At 43.4% G+C, this 18,793-nt stretch overlaps 2 protein-coding genes across 4 annotated transcripts in view; one reads left to right on the forward strand and one right to left on the reverse strand.

Annotated features, from left to right (window-relative positions):
- The window catches only part of LOC126199060 (tyrosyl-DNA phosphodiesterase 2-like), a 174,825-nt gene that overhangs the window by 133,579 nt on the left and 22,453 nt on the right, over positions 1–18,793 (reverse strand). Inside the window, exon 1 of one of the 3 annotated variants that reach the window (XM_049935820.1) lies at positions 1,277–2,240. The exons of the other annotated variants lie outside the window; for them this stretch is intronic. The gene's annotated coding sequence lies outside the window, so the exon portion shown is untranslated. Of the gene's footprint in view, positions 1–1,276; positions 2,241–18,793 lie in introns of those variants that run through there. 3 annotated transcript variants of the gene reach the window in all.
- Positions 1–18,793, forward strand: part of LOC126199034 (double-stranded RNA-specific editase 1-like) — a 169,391-nt gene that overhangs the window by 72,381 nt on the left and 78,217 nt on the right. The window lies entirely within an intron of this gene.

Below are 18,793 nucleotides of genomic sequence, written 5' to 3' on the forward strand. Positions count from 1 at the left end.
ATGGTGCGCCCTTTTGGTGTTAATATGGAAAAGGAGAAAATGCTGTTTCGTTCGCGCAACACGCAACTCGATAAGTGGCTCGTAAATAAAACATCGGTCAAGTATTGGGGCTCCAGGAGCCGTCGGGTTCGGTGCGGTGAAAATCATTTTTATTAGGCAAATCACAATGTAGTGTCTAGTATGACAGCCAACCCGTTTGCTACTGTCGAACTAGCTGAGTTTTACTGTAGGCAGGAAACCGCATTGGAAGAGGCACAGAATTGTCATGTCGACTGTTCTAACACAGCTTAATAAGCGCACACAATTTCTTTTGCCGGATGTTGATCCCTTACGCATTTACTTTACCCGAGTTTGTTGTTCTTAAATATTGGTAATTCATCCCTTGTGATACAGCAATAAACAAACCGTCTAGAATCAATGGAACAATAGTTTACGTTCAGTATTAGTAATTCACAGTGAAAACAAAATTAATGGTGAGAGAATGTTTGCTGTGACTGTTTTAAGTGTTAGATTGTTGCAGAAACCTTCCTTTTATGTCTTGAGTCATGATGGACAAGGTTATATAGTACTTACATCAATTATGTTACAGTATATTAAATTATTCCTGAAAATAACTATCATAATTTGTGGTGTCTCATTTCGTGCCATAATTGTTTTGACACCATAGTCGAATCCGCATGAAGAAGACGGAGAGACATTCATGGAAGAAAACAGGAGGGAATTGCCACACAGAAACATCGAGTGGTTCGTTACGGAAATACAGCCCTTGGGAGAGAATTAAGCCATCCACTAATATTTAGCTTCGGTAACTTAAGAGGAACAAGTATAATATAAACGTCAAATTACAACTATACTGTCCAAAATTACTTGCAGAATGCCATATAAAGCTGCAGGACAGAATTTTCGTGTCCTGTATGAAACAAGTTCTTAATTTGGCATTCAGTGTTAAAAGACGTAACAAGAATCAGCGTGTTCTCGAATGCCTGCATGATTTTATTATTTACAGAATTAGATTTTTAAGAGGGTACATGCATTTCGTGATGATGACTGAATATTTTCGAATTATTGGATAGAATGCTTAAGTGCGCGAAAGACTGACAGACGCCCGTTGTATTTCATAATGAGCTAAGGAATACTAGGTTATTTATGATCTGCCCATTTATTTCTAGCATAAAAATACGTAATTAATATTATGTGCGCATTGAGTACAGTGGTAGAACTGGAGAAGCTGAGCATAAAAATGAAGATGACACATATTTGTTATGCAGCAACTTACCATTCGTTGTACTTTCTGCATTCCCGACCTTCAGCTCGATCGACCTGTGTGGCCTTCAGTCCGAAGACTTGGTTTGGTGTAGCTCTCCACACTAGAGTATCCGGTGCAAGCCTCTTCATCTCTGCCTACATCCATTTGAACCCGCTTACCGTACTGAAGCCTTGGCCTCTCTCTACAATATTTACCCCACACTTCCCTGAATTGCGTAACAGTAGATTCATTCATGCCGTAGGATGTGTCCTATAAACGGATCTCTTCTGTTATCTATTTTGTGCCATAAATGAGTTATCTCACCAGTTCAGTATCTCACCATTAGTTGTACGATATAGCCATCAAATCTTCGGCATCCTCCCGTAGTAAGACATATCAAAGCTTGTGTTCTCTTTTCTCTGAACAGTGTTTGTCATCCACGTTTCATTTCCGTAAAAATAAACAATTCACGGCCATGAAATTTCTTCAGTGAAGCTCGGGCTGTGAAGACATGCAAATAAAGGTGTTTACTGCTTTGAGGATGGATGGATATGATTCCTCGAACGCCCTGATGTTTTGTGCGTAGGATGCTTCTTTCTGCTATAACAATCATAATCATGCGGAGGCCAATCCCATTCTCAACAAAAAAGAAACCTGTTATAATTCTCTAACCCACACAACTTTTTTCTGGACTTAAAAGCTTTGATGAGTCTCCAGCTTAATCTTCATTCTCTAACTTTTCCTTCCCTATTTATGAAACAGGGCTTTGTGTGTATTCAAAGCTTCATCGGTTGTTTCTGTCTCCTTATTAACGGAGAGAAGCGGATCACCATTAAATTTTCTTCCTCATAGTAGGTACGTGACGAGCACTCAGTCTCTCGTTTGACCTTTCATGGTAATCTCCTAGCCGGATGAATGACGTCGAACTTTTCCTTTCTACCATTGTTTAGTGCCACAAGAGTGTCACTTTAATTAAAACGATAACCTTACAAAGCCGTACAAACTTAAAACAAACAAAATTACAGCGCACAGCTAACGATCATACCGGACAAGAAACTGCCTGAAACTGAAGCATGATGTAAGCGGGAAGCGAGGTAGCCGTGGGTGGGAGGTCAGCGACTGGCGATTGCTGTTGCTACGAGAGCCGTGGGATTGGCTGGAAGCCAGTGCCGTCGCCTCCCCCTACTTTCTTCCTTGTTATCAACCCTAATGTAATTTGATAATCATTTTTGCTATTATCAATCAGACTTTGAGTGCAAACTTGGCTCACTACATTTGAAGATAGGTAATTTTTTCCCTCTCTAATGATTGATCCTTGACTTTGAGCTTATAATCCGGTTACGTTACAAGACGAACGTTGTTGTGTTGTACCTTCCTACTTTTATTTAGTGTATGTATATTATATTTTAGGCGACGTATGCTGTAGAAATCCGGCATTTTCCGGTGAGTGTCAACGTTGAGGGGTTGTAGAAGTTACACTGTAATTGGGAGAAAAAATTTCTTTGCACAGTTTAAAGACACTATTTTGTTCTATTTGTAGACGGATTTTCGTTACTTTCTGATTAGTCGTTTCATCACTATAATATCAGAGACAAGACGCTGCGATTAAGCTCATCATTTTAAATATTTCCACGAAGAAACCCCGAGTGTAACCTTTAACTTACTTTGGTTACAGTTTATGTAATTAATAATCAATACTTACCGTGTTCGTCAGTTAGAGAGTTTGTAAAGTAACTGCGTCAGTGCCTGTAATACATGCGAGGCTGCAGAAGGCAGTGATATGGGAAACCGCAGGTGAGTGCTCGATGTGGGCTACACCGATCTCTCGGTAACTATACAACGATACATATTTTACGATTAACAGTCGATTAGCTCGAATGAGTTTTGGAAGAAAGAGTGATGAATGAAATAAAACCTACGTTAATAGCTTTCGCTGCTGGCTGAGGTCTCGCTGTTGCTCTTACAGTCGTTTGCTTGGATCGGCAACGGTTCTGTTGCTAAGACAGTGGGCTCTTTATGCATCACTGTTTTCAAGTTTGTGTACGTGACTCACTGAAGTCCTCTAGACACTTTGGGGAATACCTTAGAGAACCGATGCAACTGAAAAGTATCATCTATCTTCAAATTCCTGTTCTCCTGTGGTACATTGTTTTTGACATACAGGGTGTTACAAAAAGGTACGGCCAAACTTTCAGGAAACATTCCTCACACACAAATAAAGAAAATATGTTATGTGGACATGTGTCCGGAAACGCTTACTTTCCATGTTAGAGCTCATTTTATTACTTCTCTTCAAACCACATTAATCATGGAATGGAAACACACAGCAACAGAACGTACCAGCGTGACTTCAAAGACTTTGCTACAGGAAATGTTCAAAATGTCCTCCGTTAGCGAGGATACATGCATCCACCCTCCGTCGCATGGAATCCCTGATGCACTGATGCAGCCCTGGAGAATGACGTATTGTATCACAGCCGTCCATAATACGAGCACGAGTCTCTACATCTGGTATCGGGGTTGCGTAGACAAGAGCTTTCTAATGCCCCCAAAAATGAAAGTGAAGAGGGTTGAGGTCAGGAGAGCGTGGAGGCCATGGAACTGGTCCGCCTCTACCAATCCATCGGTCACCGAATCTGTTGTTGAGAAGCGTACGAACACTTCGACTGAAATGTGCTGAAGCTCCATCGTGCATGAACCACATGTTTTGTCGTACTTGTAAAGGCACATGTTCTAGCAGCACAGGTAGAGTATCCCGTATGAAATCATGATAACGTGCTCCATTGAGCGTAGGTGGAAGAACATGGGGCCCAATCAAGACATCACCAACAATGCCTGCCCAAACGTTCACAGAAAATATGTGTTGATGACGTGATTGCACAATTGCAACATTGCCTTCCTTCAATTGGGCCAACTGGCGGTGAATCGAGGAAGTACAGTACATACTGGCGAAACTAAAATGAGCTCTAAAATGGAAAGTAAGCCTTTCCGGACACACGTCCACATAACATATTTTCTTTCTTTGTGTGTGAGGAATGTTTCCTGAAAGTTTGGCCGTACCTATTTGTAACACCCTGTATATGGAAATAAGTTCAGTGGCGTTGAATTCTCGCAGTGTCTGTATTGTTGAATTCTCGCAGTGCGTCAAAAACAACCACAGAAGTTCAATTTCCTTGTCCATCGCGCAATACATTTTCCGAAAGGTATTCTTGTGTCCTGAAGTGTGGTTGCCTGTATTCCATTAGACCGGCTTTAGTAAATTCCTCGTACGATGTGACTATAGATGAAAGCGCTACAGTATTGCTTTCTGTCCATCCAGTAACGGAATACTTTCTCTGTTTCATAGATGGATTTCGTGATACTGCATTTATCATCTGATATCGAACGTGCGCTAAATCAGTTGCAGATCTGTGTGATGAATGTGTGTTAGATCATCGTGTAAAAATTTGAAGGAAGTAGGTCAAGAACTTTTCGAAATTTTTGGTAATGACGTATTCCAAGTTTTTATTAGGCTACTAACCACTCGTGGTAATGTGAGCAATTATCTCAGAATGATAATCTGTACCTACCTTTTGCCCAATTACACATAAGCCAGCATTTTGCACGAACCCAATATCATTTCCAATGGGGTACATTATAATCCTTTTTCCGGAACCGGGAGGTATATTAATTCCTTCTTTCCAGCCGTCCCACTCCGAACACTTTCTCTGTGATAAACGTTTACATTTTCTGACACACACAAACTCTGACCATTGTAATAAATTGTTTATCCAGCCACACCAACTCTCATTAGTGCAGCAAGAAACAGTCCATCAATTGTTTCGAAAGTGCCGTGGTTCCCACTAGAAAACGCCTATTTTTTCCAACCACATTTACCACAAGCAAAGGTAAACTTTTGTATCTGAAGACCAATTTTCGAATATCGCGCGTAGCAGGAAAATCTTCCACTTCAGTCTTCAACTTGTCCAGCACGGCTGCTACTGTTGGAAACTGCTTTTCCACATAGCGGCCGTGAATTTTCCTTCTTATGAGTCCCTGTGTAAATTCGTCCAATGCTAACTTCTGTCACCTGCCTGACTTCTTTTTTGGTGATAAGAGACATGAAGGTCCTCAATATTCTCTCGAAATTCGCTTCACTGTGCTTTCACTAACATCGGTTTCATCCACGTGCAAGGCAACTAGTTTTGTTAGACATTAACACATGGCGAACGGAGTGCGACTATTTAAGATTATTTCCCAGCTGACTAAAAGCCTCGATTTAAACACTACAGCAATCAAATGGAAATACTGTTCAGAGATACGGCAACATGGCATTTACGAGCACGCGGCGCCTAAAGACGCAGAAGCAAATAAATTAAAGATGTTATAAACTGAAGCGCAAAAAAAGGTAAAGGCATGCCTATTCAAATGCAGAGAGATGTAAACAAGCAGAATACGGCTCTACTGGCGGCAACGCCTATATAAGAAGTGTCTGGCGCAGTTGTTAGATCCATTATTGCTACAACAATGGCAGGTTATGAGGATTAAAGTGAAGTTTCAACGTCGTGTTCAAGTCGGCACGAGCGATGAGACACAGTCCCACTCTAGGTGGCTTCGTGCTTGGCTACCAGTGACACCAGCCTTTGCAGCATTTTTTCCCTTGCTGCATGTCTATCCTCTAGCTATTCTTTTTCCCCTCCCATGGGGAACGTGTATGGTGTGTTGTTGGGAATGTTCTGCATGGTCTGTCACTTACGTAAGAACAATCTCACTATTGTTTTTCGCTCCCTTTTCCTTTCTTAATTTCCCTTCTCCCCTTTTTCCTCCACTTCGGCGTTTGAGGTTCCTCTTCTTCCTCCCTGTGCACTCCTGAAGGCCGGCCCACGCGTCTGACGCGTTTTAACAGGTGACTGGATGACGCGTAATTCCCGGCCCCTGGTCGACAGGTAGGGTTCGGACGTACCCCTGGTGCAAGTCAGGCCCAGGGAGGGGTGTTTGCCTGAGCTGCAACCTTCCCAAATTGTCGATGGGTCCCTCTGTCAGGTATACGAGAGGTATGAACAATCACCTTTTGGTGCGCCCCCCTTGTGAATGGGGCCATCAGCTGGAAGGAGTGCGCCATCGGAGATGCTGGCAATTATGGGGGATTTCCTCACGTTGAGTCAATCATCTTCACAGTCAGCGTCTACAAAACGTAAACGGAATGAGGCTAATGATTAAAAGACCCTTCCCACTGCACCACAGTCCCTCGTGGTCTCGCCTATTTAGACGGTCAATCCTTTGCCATGGTAAATCAGTTATTATTCAGAAAGGTGCTGATACAATTGCCAGCCCTGTGAAATCCTGCTCTCATTTACAGAATGACACTTTGCTTTTGGATGCTAATTCTTATTCTCAAGCACAACTGTTTGCCGCCTCCCTATTCCACGGCTACCCTGTATGTGTAAAGGCCCATAGAATTTGAATTAATTCTTCCTATGTTGTTATTTACACCAGGCTGCTCGATTGTCTAACCGAAATCCACTCTTACCTCTCCGATCAGGGTGTCATTGCCGTCCACCGGGCAATGAAAAAGGTAGAATCCTCCTTAGTGCCCACCCCCACTCTTTTTCTCACGTTTGATAGAGTGGTGCTTCCGTCCAAGGCCAAAGCAGGCTATGAAATTTATCACAGTCCGGCCGTACATTTCTAAGCAAATGCGCTGCTACCAGTGTCATCGATTCTGCCATACTAGAACGTTCTGTTGGCACCCAGCCAAATGTGTAGCCTGTGGTAAGGATGTGCAAGAGGTCAATTGCCCACGTCCTCCTCCCCACTGTATCAACTGCAATGGCGGCCTTGCCACCTCCTCTTGAGATTGTCCTGTGTATCTTGGATCAGCAAGCTGTCCAAGAGATCCGGGTAAAGGAAAAAGTGCCTTACCCAGTCGTTCGCAAGTTCTGGCTAGTCGCAAACCCTGTGTTCTCCTGTCTGTACCTATAGTTACGTTCTTGTTACCTCTCGCTCCATGAAGGACATGGCCACGCAGGCATGCGACCTCAAATTCAGTTCAGAGGTTATGAAATCTGCCAGTGTCAAGGTAGCATCGCCATCCCTGCGTCCAGCTGTGCACCAAGCCATCAAACTCTCGCTCCAAGGGGCGAAGATACCAGCAACACAACAGGTAGGCCAGAAAGGACTGGAGAAGTACTCCCATGGAGACTTCCTACATCCCTCCAGTCAAACAACACCTGAGTCTTCCTCTAACCATATAGGTTTGAAGAAGTCCACCAAAGGCAAACGGTCCTCTCCTTCGCCAACTTGATGATCCTCTTCGACAGTGCCAAGTGATACCTGGCCGGCCTCTGTGTCGCCAGTGCGCACCACCAACCGTTTTTCAGCCGACGGCACAAGCAAGTCAATACTTCTGTGGACCTCGTGGAGCAGGATCCTCCTGCTTCGGTGGCCTGTAGTAGCGACTCTTCACAGGCAGTCTCTCGGCAGCCGCCGAGGTGACACCTCTACATCTCTTGCTCATCATGACTCTCCTCCAGTGGAACATTCGCGGCCTTCGGCCCCACAAAGAGGATTTACGGCTGCTTTTGGCATCGCAGCATCCCCTTGTACCTCTGCCTTCAAGAAACGAATATACGCCCTCACGACCGCTTTGAGCTTTCGCATTTCCTACCAGTTCGTTTTCACCTTCCCCCTGAGGCTGGCAGTCTTCTCGTGGGGGTGTCATGCTGCTCATGCGGGTTGCCGTTCACAGTCAACCCATCTCGCTGACTACCCATCTTCAAGCTGTTGCAGTTCGCCTATTCTTTCCCCATTTTTTCCCCTCTGTACCATTTATGTACCTCCATCATTCAGTCACCAGGGCAGACTTCCTTCAGCTTATTGGGCAGATACCTCCCCCATTTTTGCTACTCGGTGACTTTAATGTGCCTCATCCCCCAGGACCTATCAGAGGGGTGCCCTCTTAGATGACCTTCTTAACCAACTTAACCTCTTCTGCCTTAACACTGGAGCACCCACTTTCCTTTCTGACTCCTCGCACACCTATTCCCATTTGGACCTAGCCTTCTGCACTGCCCAAGTTGCCCATCGTCTTCATCGGTTCGTTCTTTCTGACACCCGATCGAGCGACCATTTCCCGTGTGCTATCCGTTTGCTGACTCCTACCCCATCTGCGTGCATACCCAAATGGCAGCTTACTAAAGCTGACTGGCAGCTTTACTCCTCCCTGGCGACCTTCGAACTTCGAAGACCAAGATTTCCCCAGTTGTGATGACCAGGTGGAATATCTCACAAACGTTATCCTTACTGCAGCAGAACGTTCCATTCCTCTCACTTCCTCTTTACCACGTCGTGTCCCAGTCCCTTGGTGGACTGAGGCATGCCGCGACGCAGTTCGCGCAAGGAGACGTGCTCTCCGCGTTTTTAACCGTTATCCTTCGATGGCAAACTGCAGTCGTTATAAACAAATGCGTGCAAAGTGTTGTCACCTTCGGGATAGCAAAAGAGCTAGCTGGATTTCATTCACTAGTTCTTTTAACAGTTCTACCCCTTCCTCTGTCGTGTGGGCCAACCTCCGACAGCTCTCTGGGACCAAGACCTATTCTCCAGTTTCCGGTCTGGTAGTAGCAGACGATATCATTGTGGATCCTGTTGCTATCTCCAACACCTTGGGCTGCCATTTTGCGGACATTTCGAGCTCTTCCCACTGTCACCTTGCCTCCCTCCATCGGAAACGAGCGATTGAGGCTTGGGTGATACCCTTCTCTTCTCAGGATCGTGAGTGCTACAATGCCACCTTTACTATGAGGGAGCTAGATCATGCTCTCCGTTTATCCCGATCCTCCGCCCCAGGGCCAGACGCCGCCACATTCAGATGTTGCAGCACCTTTCCCTTGCGGGCAAGCACTTTCTGCTTAACACATACAACCGCATCTGGGCAGAGGGCACATTTCCTGGACATTGGCGTGAAGCCACCGTCATACTCGTACCTAAGCCCGGCAAGGACAAAAACCTTCCTTCTAGCTACCACCCCATCTCTCTTACCAGCTGCGTTGCAGCGTGAGGGAACGTATGAGTATCGTGGCTTGAGTCTCGCAATTTCCTGAGGAATACACAGTGTGGATTTAGAGTGCGGCGTTCTGCAGTTGACCATCTCGTCACTTTGTCCGCCCATGTCATGAATGGTTTTCTGCGGAAATCCCAGACTGTGGCCGTGTTTTTGAATTTGGAGAAGGCCTACGACACCTGCTGGAGAACTGGTATCCTCCTTACTCTTTATACGTAGGTATTCTGTGGCCACCTGCGCTGTTTCTTTCAGGAAGTTGTAAAAGAACGGGTTTTCAAGATGCGTGCGGGTTCTGCCTTCTTGCACACCTTTATCCAGGAAAACGGTTCGCCTCAGGGTTCCGTCCTGAGCATCGTCTTCTGTGCTATCGCCATTAGCCGTATAATAGTCTCCCGCCTGGCATCTCCGGCTCCCTTTTTGTTGACGATTTTGCCATCTATTGCAGTTCTCCACGGACATGTCTCACTGAGCGGCGTCTTCAGCGATGTCTTGATCGTCTTTACTCCTGGAGAATCTACAAAGACTTTCGTTTTTCCACTGACAAAACCGTCGGTATGAATTTCTGGCGGTGCAGTTGGTTTCTCCCACCATCTTTACGTCTTGTGCCTGTTGACCTTCCGTTTGTTAAAACTACGAAATTCCTGGGACCCATGATCGACAGGAAACCCTCTTGGTCCTCCCATGTGTCTTACCTGGCAGCCCGCGGTTCCTCAATGTCTTACGTGTCCTCAATGGTACTTCCTGGGGTGCCGATCGAACCACCCTCCTCCGTTTGTACCGGTCCCTTGTCCGTTGGAAACTAGACTATGTATGCTTCGTTTATGCGTCTGCACGTCCTCTTACGCCGTCTCAAAACTATCCACCATCGTGGCATCCGTTAGCCCGGTTGAGAGTCTGTATGCTGAAGCTGCTGAACTACCATTGTCCTACGGCCATGACTTTCTCCTTAGCAAGTAACCATGCCGTTTGTCTGCCATGCGTGGCCCCCCATCCTATGCCTCCTTCTTCGATGATTCCCTTTGATCGCCAGTATGGGATGCGTCCCTTTTCTCTGTTACTTTGTATACAATGACTGCTGTCGGACTGACCGTGTAGTCGGGTGTGCCTTCGTCATTGGCACTCGTGTCTTTCTATATCGGTTTCCGGCACACTGCTCAGTATTTACAGCCGATCTCTTCGCCCTGTATCAGGCCACGGAATACGTCTAGCGACAAAGCCTTTTCAATTGCGTCCTCTGCTCAGACTCACTTAGCACCCTTCAAAGTCTAAGTGCGCTGTACACCGCCCATCCCTTAGTGCAGTCGGGTCCAGGGAAACTGTCACTTGCGTACTCTTGGTGTAGCCAATGTGACGTTTTTGTGGGTTCCTGGTAAAGTCGGTCGGCCAGGAAACGAGGCAGCTGACACTGCAGCCAAGACTGCAGTCCTTGTATCTCAGCCCACTAGTTGCTGTATTCCCTCTGATGATCACTGTGTTTCCGTCTGTCAAGAGGTGGTGTCCCTTTGGCATCGCCAATGGTCCTCCCTTCATGGGAATAAGCTCCGGCTTATTAAGCCTCTCCCAGCAGCTTGGACGACCTCCCGGCCCTCCCACCGGGAGGCAGTCATTTTAACTAGACTGCGTATTGGTCACTGCTTTTTTAGCTATCGTCATCGATAAGTGGCGCTGCCCCACCAATTTGTACACATTGCGCCCAAGATTTAACTGTCCGCCATTTCCTGACTGAATGGACATTTTTTTAACCGTTTACGTTCCAGCTTGGGTTTGCCGTTGAGAGTTATAGGCCGTTTTAGCAAATGATGCGCGGGCTGTCGACCGCGTTTTACATTTCTTCCGCCAAAGCAGTATGGCGAAGACCATTTAATTTTTAGTTTTAGATCTCCGTTTATGTATGGTGTCTTTTTTAACTAAATCTTCAGGTCCCTGTTTATAGCTGTCTTCTCTTATGTCACTTGGGACTGACGTAAAGTCGTTTTTTTAACTCCTCTCTTGTCTTCGTGTTCTATAGTTTTGAGTTGGACTCGTATTACCACAGTTGTTTTTTGCGCTCTAAAGCCAAACAAAACAAAAAACTAATTAGCATCTCCGAGGTAGCGATGAAGTGGGGATTTTCCCGAACGACCATTCCACTAGTGTACCGAGAATATTAGGAATCCGATAAAACATGAAATCTCAGACATCGCTGAATGCTGGGCCATCAGCGAGTGTCAGCGTGCGAATCATTCAACGAAACATCATCGATACGGACTTTCGGAGCCGAAGGCCCACTCGTGTACTCTTGACGACTGCACAACACAAAGCTTCACCCCTCGCTTGAGCCCGCCAACACCGCCATTGAATTGTCGATGACTGGAAACATGTTGTTTGGTCGGACGAGTCTCGTTTTAAATTGTATCGATCGGATGGACGTGTACGGGTATGGACACAACCTGATGAATGCTTGGATCCTGCATGTCAGTCGGGGATTGTTTAAGCTGGTGAAGGCTCAGTAATGGTGTGGGGCGTGTGCAGTTGGGGCGATGTGGGACCCCTGGTACCTCTAGGTACGACTCTGACAGGTATGTAAGCATCCTGTCTGCATCCAGGAACACTCTTCTGAGTTTACACACATCCGCTGGCCACCAAACTCCCTCGACATGAACATTATTGAGCATATCTGGGATGTCTTACAACGTGCTGTGCTGAAGAGATCGCCACCCCCCGGTACTCTTACGGATTTATGGACAGCCCTGCAGGATTCATGGTGTCAATTTACTCCAGCACTACTTTAGACATTAGTAGAGTCCATGCCACGTCGTGTTGCGGCCTTCTGCGTGCTCGCGGGGGCCTCTACACGATATTAGGCAAGTGTACTAATTTCTTTGGCTCTTCGGTGTATTAGCGCTTTATGTAGATTTTTATAAAAATATAACAGCTGTGAAAGACAACATAACTTGATTTTACGCTTAGTTTGTTATATGTACCACAAGTATTGTTAAGTGTTGTATTTGTAAAACAAGAGGTTCCGATATTAGACATCATAAAACATAATTTAACATTTCTTTCGTCTGATAGTACGGCGTACCGGCGCATGCCGTCACAAATCAACCACTGCGTATCACCATTAGGCGGTCTCGGCAGTCTACATCAACGATTATTATAGGTGCAACGAAAATTCATCTGTAAGTAGAGAATAGTTGTATAGTAGTACCTCGCTAACGCGTCCCCTACGGGTCTGGGAGCACGGTCGAAATGCAAAAAAAGGTTGGATTACCATAGAAACACGTTTGTTGATCAGTGACATCACAATATAGTATGGTACAACTTTTAATTTTCAACTGGCAATACTGTCTCAAGTATTGTTCCATGTTAAAACAGTAACAAAACGAAAAGAAAACGTCGAAGCACTAAAAAAAATCTTGCATGATAGTGTAATCTTGCATGATAGTGTAATCTTGCATGATAGTGTAATCTACGGTAACTCAACTGACTACTTCGTGCAGCAAAACTGCTTGTATGGAGCATTTGTAGTTTCAGTCGGACTTATGAATGTTACACGCTTGATCAGGAAACAGCTGTTTCTCCGGCAGACATCTTGCTGGATTTAATTACATTTCTAATGCCACGTCGTCCATATCCGTTGCCTCCATCTAATTTTGATACAAAATAAATGCTTTCATACAAAGTAAATAATTGATCCAGATGACGGAGTTCTTTTCTTCTCGGCTCAGACCACAAACCCAAAACATTGTCTAGGATTTCACATTTATGATTGTTCAAAGCCTTGCATTTTTTCAATACTTTCGTATCGTCAATCGACCCTGTATGAATTACGAGGGTGCCCTAATTTTTCTACACTCTTTTAACAGTTGCTACACCAAAGCCTACCTCACTTGCAATTTTCTGAAGAGACTCGCCCTTTATCTCAATTTACGAGTACTTTGTTTCACTGCTAAAGAGAGCGTCACATGTATACGTTTAGGTGATGCCAAATTTAGATTTACTCACTTTAATATGTAAGAATATTGTCACTAATTTATAAAATGTGTATGCACAGTAAAACACACTAATAGTGAACAGATTCGAACCACCGCACCTGATATTTCATACTAAAATTGATCGAACTAAGTACCTATCATCGATCACCTGCCTACTGATCCATATCGCAGACGACGAGTCTCAGACAAATCCAAACAAACACCAGAAATGCAATGGCCGGACTTATAGGTGAGTCAGGCCATCGGAAATCGAATTAGCGAGGTTCCACTGTATTTTAAAACTGTGTAAAGGTAAGTTACCTCCTTAATTACGGTTTGACTTCTAAAAGTTGACTCTCGCCAAAGAATGTTCGAAAAAGCACGCTCTCTGTTAAATATTAACCGCGTGTATCTCCCAGTTCAACTAAAATGTAATATCCCAATATTATACAACAGTAAATATTTCCACGAATCCGGCAACATCGATATTCGTCATGCTATATAACCAGAATATCAGCTCAGTCAGGGCTCAGTCTTTATGAAGCGGATAACAGTAACAGGGAGGAGTTCGTCCTGTGTGTTATCACTGCTGTGTTCTTATTGTCATAGGCACTTGTGCAGATGCAGTCTTTGTGCACGTAATCGGACGATTACGATTATGATACAATCTTCAGTCGGGAGTGAAGGGCATATTTAATGAAGATAGGGGTAATTGCAGGGTTATACACGCCGCAACAACGGGGAAAGATCTGAGAGTTTTTTCAACCGGGAAAAACCCGCGAATTTTTTAGAATTCCAGGAATTTTCATTGTTTTAGTTTTGAGTTAAATATTTATAATTGTGATTTGTAAGAACTGATACTCTAAAAAGAATTTTACTTTTACCAGCTACTGCAGAATAATACTGTAGCATTACGACATAAAAGAGAGAAAAACTCCAACACATAACTTGAAGTAGCAAAGGAAAAATGTTTAACAACGAAACGCAATGCGCACACAAGCGTCCGTCGGCATCAAAACGTATCAAAGGCTTTAGGGCGAAGACTATGCAATATACTTCGCAACAGCAAATTTCTCTTTTTTTCCCGCTACTTTTAAGTGTGACTCTTAGCTGGATAAGCAGTAGCTGCAAGCAGCCATATAGAGCAGTCAAATTTGTTGTGGGGAGTAGTATAAATATGACCCACATTTACGTTTTGTAATTTTGCTGCCCGTCAAATGGGGGGGAAAAAATTCTGTGGCTGTAAGCTATCGGGTGATTTGAAAGACATTCTCATAATTACGGAAGACTAAATTATGTTATTTGTTTTATTTTCAAATTGTTGGCAATCAAGCATTAATAGCTTTGTAGAACAAAAAACATTTCCGAAAATCACACTGAGGAGCTTTAACAGAATTTCACATATCTGCCTTCTGTGAGACAAAATGTTTTTCGATTAGAAGAAATGTTTCAACATTTGTTTTGCACCTCTTGGCTTGACGTTATTTCTTACTTTGTGGTGTTGCAGTTTGAAAAAGTTATGAAAAGCTTATTCTTCTTGGTTTAGATGTATACAAACAACTAGATGTTTTCAAGAAATTTGTATACCTTCTTACTAGCTTTCTTCAGTGCTGTGTGGATGTTAACGTGATTGAAGACTCTACATAACAGTAATGTAGAGTACAAGTAAAAAAATCTACCTTAAAGTCACCAAATAGTAAAATATTAGGGCACTTTTGAGTTGTAGTCTAGTTTTGAAACAACTTTTGTGTCAAAGACTGCTTTCTAATTTTGCATTCCTTATTCGTGGGTGTAGAGTCATGGAAAAAGGGACCGATGGCCTTTGTAGTCTGGTCCCTTCAACCCCACAAACAAACCATCCAAGAGGAAGCTTGAAGATGAAGAAATGCTGCAGGATGAAGCCTATGCTTCAGGAATGTTCTGAGGCACAGTTTAATTGGACTCATATCTTCATTTGCAATTTCCCGCAAGTTGTATTTTTCAGAATTCAGGTGCAAATATTTCCTTAAGTTTATAAAGCGTTGCTCTAATTTTTTCTGTAACTTGCAATAGTCCATACTTATGTAGTAGACCTCAGCTTTATTGCAGAATCAACAAAATTATAGAAAAATAACTTTTTATTAGGAAAAAATTATAAAAATTAAAATGTAAGATGTGATATTTTTATCCTTGTCATATACGTAATAGGTGGAAATTAAATAGGTCTAGTACATCAGCCATCATGTCGAGCATATCGGGTAAAAATTTGCTCTCCTTGAAATGTATAACATTGGATTAAATGGTACCTCAATTTGAGGAAGCATCTTGGGAAAAAGTGGCATACATTTCTTTGTACTTTTTAATAACCCTAAGCAGGTTCAAAAATATTCAAAATACTTCTAATTTGTTTAGAAAGTGTGCTGCATTAGCTGATATTAACAAAAAAATCTGTAAAAGATATACATTATAAACAGTACCTGAAAGAAATAGGTGCTGATTTTTACATAATATTGAGCGGGAAAAGTACCCGGTATCCTTAACGTACATCACTGTATATTTGGTTTCAAAAAGTCGATCCCGCCGCTGGGGACCTCTCCTTGTAAGCGTCACAAGAAGAGTGCTGACACATCAGCTAAACATATAGGCCATACATGTTTTTTTTTTCACCTCAGACAGACATCGATGTCACAGTGTGCTTCCATTACTGCCATCGATTGTCACTCCAAACGATAATTCAATATGGAACACACAACATTCATGCCTCGAGACAATTATTATCCTACCGTGCGAGACAATTAACCTACCGTGCGCTGCTTACATTGCTAAGTTATATGAAAGTGATGGTATTCTATTTACTTAATGTTGTTATCTGAATATCATTCATAACACGCAGTGACCCGTAAACAAAATACACTACGCCAGACAAGTTGTCTGTCAGTAGACACTGAAGCTACTCGTACAAAGCTGAGGAAAGTCGCTAGTTAATAGTGATGTATCTGGCTTCACATTTAGCAGGATATAAGCAATTTTTATTTTAGAAGAGTATGAAACTGTCAGAAGACCATAGAAATGGTCATAGTACCAGAAATATTGTTAATTTTGACGTGGAAAGTAGAAAAAATATATTTCTGTGTATGAAGAAAGAAGGTATTGGTATACTAATTCAAAGGAAAAAAACCACTAGCGTCAACGTTGCAAGAACTCTTGAAATAATCTTTTCCGTACAGAAGGAAAAACCTTGTTGGTGTGCTGCTTTTTAAACTTTTTACATAAAATGCTAAAGCTGTCTTCATCCCACAATCATTGGTCGATGTAAAAGAAGTGACGAATAACAGAAGATAAATCCTAGAACCGACTAAGGGTCGAGTGTCACATACCAAGTGTGTCGTAGCCTGGCACTTACCCGCCGAACTACTTCGTTTTTACGGGGGACATTCATAAAGTTTTAGTTGTCACATCGAAAAAATAAAGTAAAACAATTAACCTTTTGCTTGTTGCTAAATACACGTCTGCAACTTCGTACAAACTCATTGGAATCTCTGCGTCAATACTGCTGTTAGGAATAAACCTGATGTAAACATTACACCTTGTAGTCTTCCGCGTTTTCTGGAATCATATTAGATGTCGTTTCACGTAGAGCACGTAGAGCACGTAGAGCACAGTCAAGTATAATTGGGATACATTTCATGCTGTGCGTTAAGCGAACATGGACTGAGCAGTAATACGGGCAACAGGTTTACCGACGCATTTAACTTTGACAACACAGGCCAGCCTGCTGTTCCAACTACATAAGCTGCAGTGACGCGAGCAGTGATATTCAGACGCAAACGAAAAGAGCAGAGAAATACTGTACTTACGAATGTCATTTAATTTTTAGACAATAAAATAATTTTCGGCAAAATTCCAGCAACACCGCACGCTTCGTACGGGACCAGATAGAAAGCATAACTTGCTGTCGTTCCTAGGTAATATAGTCTTGTCATTTAAAATTGTACACAAGGTAATGCGTGCTGTATGCGACTCAAAAGCGTATTGCAGGGATTACATATCCAAGCCGCAGAAGGTATTTCTTACAGTCAATCGTCAGGTAATTCAGACCTTCTTCCATATCCGATTCCAAGAAATGCATTACAGTGCCGGCCGTGGTGGCCGAGCGGTTCTAGGCGCTTCAGTCTGGAACCGCGGGACCGCTACGGTCGCAGGTTCGAATTCTGCCTCGGGCATGGATGTGTGTGATGTCCTTAGATTAGTTAGGTTTAAGTAGTTCTAAGTCTAGGGGACTGATGACCTCAGATGCTAAGTCCCATAGTGCTCAGAGCCATTTGAACCATTTTTTGCATTACAGTACTGGAACTGTACCCTGCCACATTGATTACGAACAGATCAACAATAGAATCCACGAAGCTATCCAAGTACTGCATTTTCTCTTCTTTTATGGTGTGCTGTGTTTTCCGTCAGCATACGGCATTGACGTGTGACAGTGCCTCGTGCAGTACGTCTGGAGCTTAAATGTCTTGTTACTCTGGCGATAAATACCTCTGTTTGGCATCAGATCAGTTCTTTTGTGTTCACATTGCGATTTTTTTCTGTAAACTTGTGAAAACTTTTAAAACACTGTTTCTCGCCACTTTTTAACGGTATTCCACGCCTGCGTTTCATTACGGAGCAGGAAGTTGTCAGTTATTTTCACACTACTTACCAACAGCGTGACAATCGGAGCACAACAGTACAGAGATAGCGGCGGTACACGATTTTCTAAATAAAGACTACATTGGTAAAGTGTCCGCGGCTCGTGGTCTTGCGGTAGCGTTCTCGCTTCCCGCGCACGGGGTCCCGGGTTCGATTCCCGGCGGGATTAGGGATTTCTATGCCTCGAGATGACTGGGTGTTGTGTGTCTTTCATCATCATTTCATCCTCATTCACTCGAAAGTCGCCGTAGTGTGGCGTTAAAGAACATTTGAAGCGGCGGCCGAACCGCCCCGCGAGGGGTCTCCCGGCCACCAATGCCGTACGCTCATTATTATTATTATTATTATTATTATTATTATTATTATTACTCATTATTGCTAAAGTATGATAAAGAAAAACGTTGACGGCAATATATACATTAAAATATCTTAAAATTACAGTTACCGTAACATAGTAACAATATGACGTACATAAATAGGACCTAATTCCAAGAGCGGAACAACATCGGTGTACGTGTCCTGGGGCTCCTGCCTTTGTTTGTTTAGGTTTATCCTTACCATGAACAAAGTGTAGTACGATAGAACGCGGGTGGCCACAACAAAATGGCGCAAACAGTTGATAAATTGGACTGTCGTTAAGATTATTCCTTTCCGGCAGCAGCGGAAATGCAGCAGCTGTATCACACCGATTCAGATTACATTTTTAGCCGTCTGGTGTGTCGTGACAGCTGTGTTGCCGTAAGCAAGTTTTTGCACGATTTTTCACTTTATCAGTGGGCTGCTTAATTTTGTTTTGGCTCTTCTAGCGGCTTCTTACCCGTGACACGGGAATTTCAATGTAAACAATGACTGCAGACGCTTACGTGCAAACAAACAAAAAAC

Source organism: Schistocerca nitens, chromosome 1 (assembly GCF_023898315.1).
Source record: "Schistocerca nitens isolate TAMUIC-IGC-003100 chromosome 1, iqSchNite1.1, whole genome shotgun sequence".
NCBI lineage: Eukaryota > Metazoa > Arthropoda > Insecta > Orthoptera > Acrididae > Schistocerca > Schistocerca nitens.